The sequence below is a fragment of the Eretmochelys imbricata genome, chromosome 7 (genome assembly GCF_965152235.1).
Source record: "Eretmochelys imbricata isolate rEreImb1 chromosome 7, rEreImb1.hap1, whole genome shotgun sequence".
In the NCBI taxonomy this organism is placed as follows: Eukaryota; Metazoa; Chordata; order Testudines; family Cheloniidae; genus Eretmochelys; species Eretmochelys imbricata.
Window position 1 is genome coordinate 91,674,360 of NC_135578.1, and position 6,345 is coordinate 91,680,704.

Consider the following 6,345-nt stretch of genomic DNA (forward strand, 5'->3'; position numbering starts at 1 on the left):
CAATGAAAAAGCATTCAGTTTTCTTACAAGAAGACTTTTAATAGAAATAGGAGTAAATAGAAGTAAAGAAATCCCCTCTGTAAAATCAGGATGGCAGATACCTTATAGGGTAATTAGATTCAAAACATAGAGAATCCCTCTAGGCAAAACATTAAGTTACAAAAAAGATACACAGACAGAAATAGTTATTCTATTCAGCACAATTCTTTTCTCAGCCATTTAAAGAAATCATAATCTAACACATACCTAGCTAGATTACTTACTAAAAGTTCTAAGACTCCATTCCTGGTCTATACCCGGCAAAAACAGCATATAGACAGACAGAGACCCTTTGTTTCTCTCCCTCCTCCCAGCTTTTGAAAGTATCTTGTCTCCTCATTGGTCATTTTGGTCAGGTGCCAGCGAGGTTACCTTTAGCTTCTTAACCCTTTACAGGTGAGAGGAGTTTTCCTCTGGCCAGGTGAGATTTTAAAGGGGTTTACCCTTCCCTTTATATTTATGAAACCCGTACACTGAGAATTGTCTTCTTCTGTCAAATCGTTTGTGGGAATATACTTAGTATAACTGAATGTTTTGGGAAAAAAATGAACAAAAAGGTTCTGTATGCTTAAATAATTTTAAGAGGTTTGAAAATATTATGCCTGGAAATAAATCAGATGCAGGAAAGTGGAGATACAGGGCCTGGTCGTCTTCACATTTTGCATGATGCTACTTTGTTGTTAGCTTTGTTTCATATTTCTTTTAAGAATGCTAGACAATTTGTAGACCTGATATTTTTGCTTTAAAGATTCCTATCTTGAGTCACTGGCTTTGAGGTAGTACTTTGGCAATGAAATCTATTTAATCCAAGAGAGTTATGCTTATATGTAGCATCTGGTTTACAGCAATGACTTGCTTCTGACCAAAGCTTTCCACTTAAGATGATTGAACACTAGATAAGCATTTCTATGGTGTTCACTGTAGCATCTGAGTCCTTCTCAAACACCAATGAATTAAGCCTCACAACACTTGTAAAGTAAAGAGGTATTATTGTCCATATTTTATAGACTGAGCATAAGTGATCCTCCCAAGAGAGTCAATGGCTGACTTGTGCATTATTTGCTCTACCTTCTTGTCCTCACAGCTTTCTTGATGGTTGATTATCTTTTCTAGAATTAAGACAAACTACATTTTTATATCCTCTGGTTTCGCTATATTGGATGTGCTTTGTGCTATAATTTCAAGATGAACACATGAATTGCTGTCTGGCCATGATGATATACAGGCACGAGTAACTGTCCTGTCCACTCTGCAAACTTATTAATACAGCTGTATTCCATTCCTATCCGTTTCAGTTAATCTTGGGTGATATTAATGGAATTTTGATCAGGAAAGTAAATAAGTTATTTTTAATGGAAGTCATATTTGTCCACTAATTACTTCCTTCCTTGTTGTTGTTCTTTATAATTGCTCTTTAGAGATTGTTTAAGAACATCTCTGGAGTGGAATGGCAATAGGATGTACGATGTAAATCTACAGAGCTGTGCAAATACCCCTTTCCTGTATAGTTGTAATACTAAAGGATTTTATAGCATTTTCAACCTTACATACCTTCCTCCTTATTTTGAATTTGTTATATTGTGCATAGATGAGGGAGGGAGAAAACATGATTGTGCGCTATCAGCCATTTTAACCAAGGATGCGTGTGTCAACTGTAGCTGGGAGGTCAGTGTGAGTGGGCTTTGAATGTTGATCTTGGCTTAAAATTTTTAAGTGACATAGGGTCCTAAATCCCATAGATTTTTAAATGAGATTTAGGAGACTAGTGTCTGTCTCTTGGCAATGGCACTAAGTGCTTATTGTAGTAAGAAGAGGGCCTGAAACATAAGCCCATGTATTAGAGGCCTGCTATGAGGCCTGAGGCCTGGGCTAAAGTAGTCAAAACTTTGCTGATATAAAGCAAAGTTAAGCTGTGAGCAAGAGGCAGGCCCTGCTCACAGAATCTGGCAAGAACAGGGCTGGTATTGCAAAAAACCCATATGTTCCTAAGAAAGGGTAGGCACAAGAAGATATACGCAATTACATTCCAGAAAGGTGGTACCAGAACACCTCGATACCATACACATTCCCCAAAGATAACAGGAACACATTTAAAGATCTTAAAGATAAGGTCAGGATGACAGCATGATGGATAGAGATGTTTTGATCAAACCAGCATGTACAAGGCAATGGGTGGCACCCTAATACTCAGAGGGTGGCACCCTGCTACATTAGGGGCAATACGCAACTTCTTTGTATTGGTGTATAAAGATGTATCTCAGAGGGAGTGTCTTTGGCCAGCCTAGGGAGCAGTGGAAAGTCCCGCCACTGACTGAGCTGCATCCATTGTCACTGAGCATACATGTCTTAGTATCCTCGTAGAGTCTGTCAGGGGCTTTTACCGTGCTTCGTTGACAATAAACCTGGCCAGGTGCCTTCGCTGAAAACCAAGTCTGTGGATTTATTGGGCCGTTTAATTGAGGTCTGCTATCTGCGCAGAGCTGGGACAGCACACTGAATTAACTCACGTGCAGCCAACATCTGACCATATTGATGACCCCAACGTGATTCTTGCACAAAACATAATGGATGGTGGCTGTGTGAATGCTATGCTACAGTTGATACCAACAACACAAAAAGAGGCTGGGTTAGATTGGTACAAAAAGAATTAATGAGGTAGTACAAATACAAGATGTGGTATGTGCCCTGGGATATTCCAATTTTTCCGTACATGGAACCAATGATTTGTCCTGGAATCAATAGAGGATTTTGTGTGCAAGTCACTAGCCCAGTTCAAATCGGAACTGATACCTTTTGGCTAAATATAGTGTTAGCACTGCCACTGAAATTATTGCTCCTCCTGGAAACCTACAAGATTTATTCATTTAATTGTTCCCCCCAGTGGAGCAATTACAATCGGACATACATGATTTGGTGGCAAGAACCAAGGAAGCCTTAATACCCATAGCTCATCTTATCCAACAACAAACAGAAGAAGTAGAAAGTGTGCAAAGAGAGGTGGAAAGACCTCGGTGGGCAATCCTAGAGGACGTTACTCTCCACCCAATAGTCAGGACACTTAGGGCTTGTCTACACTTACATTTTATAGCGCTCTAACTTGCTGGCTCAGGGGGGTGAAAAACCACCCCCCGGAATGCAGCAAGTCTGGCATTTAAAGGGCTAGTTTGGCCAGGCTCCGAGTGCTGAGAGCCGCGCTCCCAGCGCTCTGAGCTAATCCCCTCGTGGAGGTGGATTACCAGGAGCGCTGGGAGAGCTGTCTCCCAGCGCTTGCGCGCACCCACACCCACACTTCAAAGTGGTGCCGCGGGAGCACTCCTGCAGCAGCGCTTTGAAGTTTCCAGTGTAGCCATGCCCTTAGTGTAATGCTGATGGGAATACAAGCCATAACAAGAACAGGAGGACTTGTGGCACCTTAGAGACTAACAAATTTATTTGAGCATAATCTTTCGTTGGCTACAGCTCACTTCATCGGATGCATGCAGCGGAAAATACAGTAGGGGGATTTTATGTACACAGAGAACATGAAACAATGGGTGTTGCCATACACGCTGTAACCAGAGTGATCAGGTAAGGTGAGCTATTACCAGCAGGAGAGAAAAAAAACATTTTGTAGTGATAATCAAGGTGGGCCATTTCCAGCAGTTGACAAGAACGTCTGAGGAACAGTGGCGGGGGGGATAAACATGGGGAAATAGTTTTACTTTGTGTAATGACCCATCCACTCCCAATCTTTATTCAAGCCTAATTTAATGGTGTCCACTTTGCAAATTAATTCCAATTCAGCAGTCTCTCGTTGGAGTCTGTTTTTGAAGTTTTTTTGTTGTAATATTGCCACTTTTAGGTCTGTAATCGAGTGACCAGCGAGCTTGAAGTGTTCTCCGACTGGTTTTTGAATGTTTTAATTCTTGAGGTCTGATTTGTGTCCATTTATTCTTTTACATAGAGACTGTCCGGTTTGGCCAATGTACATGACAGAGGGGCATTGCTGGCACATGATAGCATATATCACATTGGTAGATGTGCAGGTAAATGAGCCTCTGATAACATGGCTGATGTGATTAGGCCCTATGATGATGTCCCCTGAAAAGATATGTGGACACAATTGGCAACGGGCTTTGTTGCAAGGATAGGTTTCTGGGTTAGTGGTTCTGTTGTGTGGTGTGTGGTTGCTGGTGAGTATTTGCTTCAGGTTGGGGGGCTGTCTGTAAGTGAGGACTGGCCTGTCTCCGAAGATCTGTGAGGGTGATTGGTCGTCCTTCAGGATAGGTTGTAGATCCTTGATGATGCGCTGGAGAGATTTTAGTTGGGGGCTGAAGGTGATGGCTAGTGGCATTCTGTTATTTTCTTTGTTGGACCTGTCCTGTAGTAGGTAACTTCTGGGTACTCTTCTGGCTCTGTCAATATGTTTCTTTGCTTCAGCAGATGGGTATTGTAGTTGTAAAAACTGTCTCTGTCTGAGGGATTGGAGCAAATGCAGGTAAGTATAGCCATCAGTAGGTTTCAGGTATAGAGTGGTGTTTATGTGACCATCGCTTATTAGCACTGTAGTGTCCAGGAAGTGGATCTCTTGTGTGGACTGGTCCAGGCTGAGGTTGATACTTACCTACATGGCTCCAGCTTTCATCCAGACCACACCACACGAGCCATTGTCTACAGCCAAGCTCTACGATATAACTGCATTTGCTCCAATCCCTCAGACAGAGACAAACGCCTACAAGATCTCTATCAAGCGTTTTTACAAGTACAATACCCACCTGCTGAAGTGAAGAAACAGATTGACAGAGCCAGAAGAGTACCCAGAAGTTACCTACTACAGGACAGGCCCAACAAAGAAAATAACGGAATGCCAGAATGATAGTGAATTATAGAGCCCAGAGAGTGGCTGCATTATAAACCCTAGGAAGAGGGTTGCAGAGAACTGATGATGAGAGCCTACTTGAGTCAAGCTTACCACAGGGCTGATGGTTTACAGAACGTGAGGTCTTTCTAGGTGAAGAGCTCAACAAGCTCTACTCTGTTCTCCCCTTCCAGTTCTTCAGCTTCACTCATCTTAGTTTTGTCATAGTTACTATTTCACTTGTTGAATACGGTAACTGCTAGTCAGATCCATTTTTTCATGCTAATTGTAACAGAGGCAGACAATTATGAGAGAGGTGATTAGAGAGGCAAGATAGTCCCATGATTAGGGCACAAGCCTAGGCCTTGCAAGACCTGTGTTCAGTTCCCTGCTCTGCCATAGACTTCATTTGTGAGCTTGGGCAAGTCACTTAGTCCTCTCTGTGCCTCAGTTTCCTTCCTTGTGGGTGTTGAGACTAAAAAGACCTGAAAGATTGAGGTGCTACAGTGCCGGGGGCCATATAAATACCTTAGATAGATACTAGTGGCAGCCACATCACAGAAAATCTAATTTGTCTTACCTCCCTGTCAATATGGGCACTCTGGATACCCTTCCAACACATCCAAGGGGACAGTCAGGCCTAGCCCAGTGACCAAATTGACAAGCTAGTGTAGACTACATCTAACTTTTTCCAGCTCTGAAAGTTCTCAACTGGGGAAGTCTCCCCTGTGTGCTGTGAGGAGGAGGAACTCAGTGCAAAATTGGCTACTGCCTGACTGACTTAGCATTTAGCCATATTAGTGTTGTTACATCATACAGTCTGGAAACAATTAGCAAGGTGAGAGACACTTATTTTTTACTGCATGACTTCTTTAATTCTGTCTTGTTTATTTATTTTTGGTTTAGAAATAAAATCTAGTGCAAGGACATAGTGCAGGAGAAGGTATCTTTCAAACATGAATCAAACCTCTTAAGAGCTTTTAATCTGTTTCATAATATTTCCAGATCTGATAGATACCGTGACACATTCTCAGCATGTATGACTTACGTGTTTTAGGGTACAGTGTGAATGTATGCACCACACTGTGGAGTCCTGCCACACAGGGCTGAGACTCTCAAACTAAAGGTTCAACTGGATAGAGCATTCACCCATACATTCCTCTTACAAACCTTGCCTGCATTGGGGCTGGTTTCTTTCCCTTTTAATTAGCTTCACATCTTTTGCCTTTTAATTTTATTGGATAGCTCTTTTCTATTATGGGAGTGAAAATAGGAGCAAAATGACCTTTTCCTTAACTTTCATTTTATAATCGATATAAATCTTGCCCGTCACCTCTTACTTTTGTCTTCGTTGTAAATCAAATAATCCTAATCATTCTAATTCGTCTTCATAAAATCTGTCCCTAGCTCTAAACATCTTCATTCTCTGGACTTTTTCTGTTTCTGCTATATACTTTGCAAGATGGGAT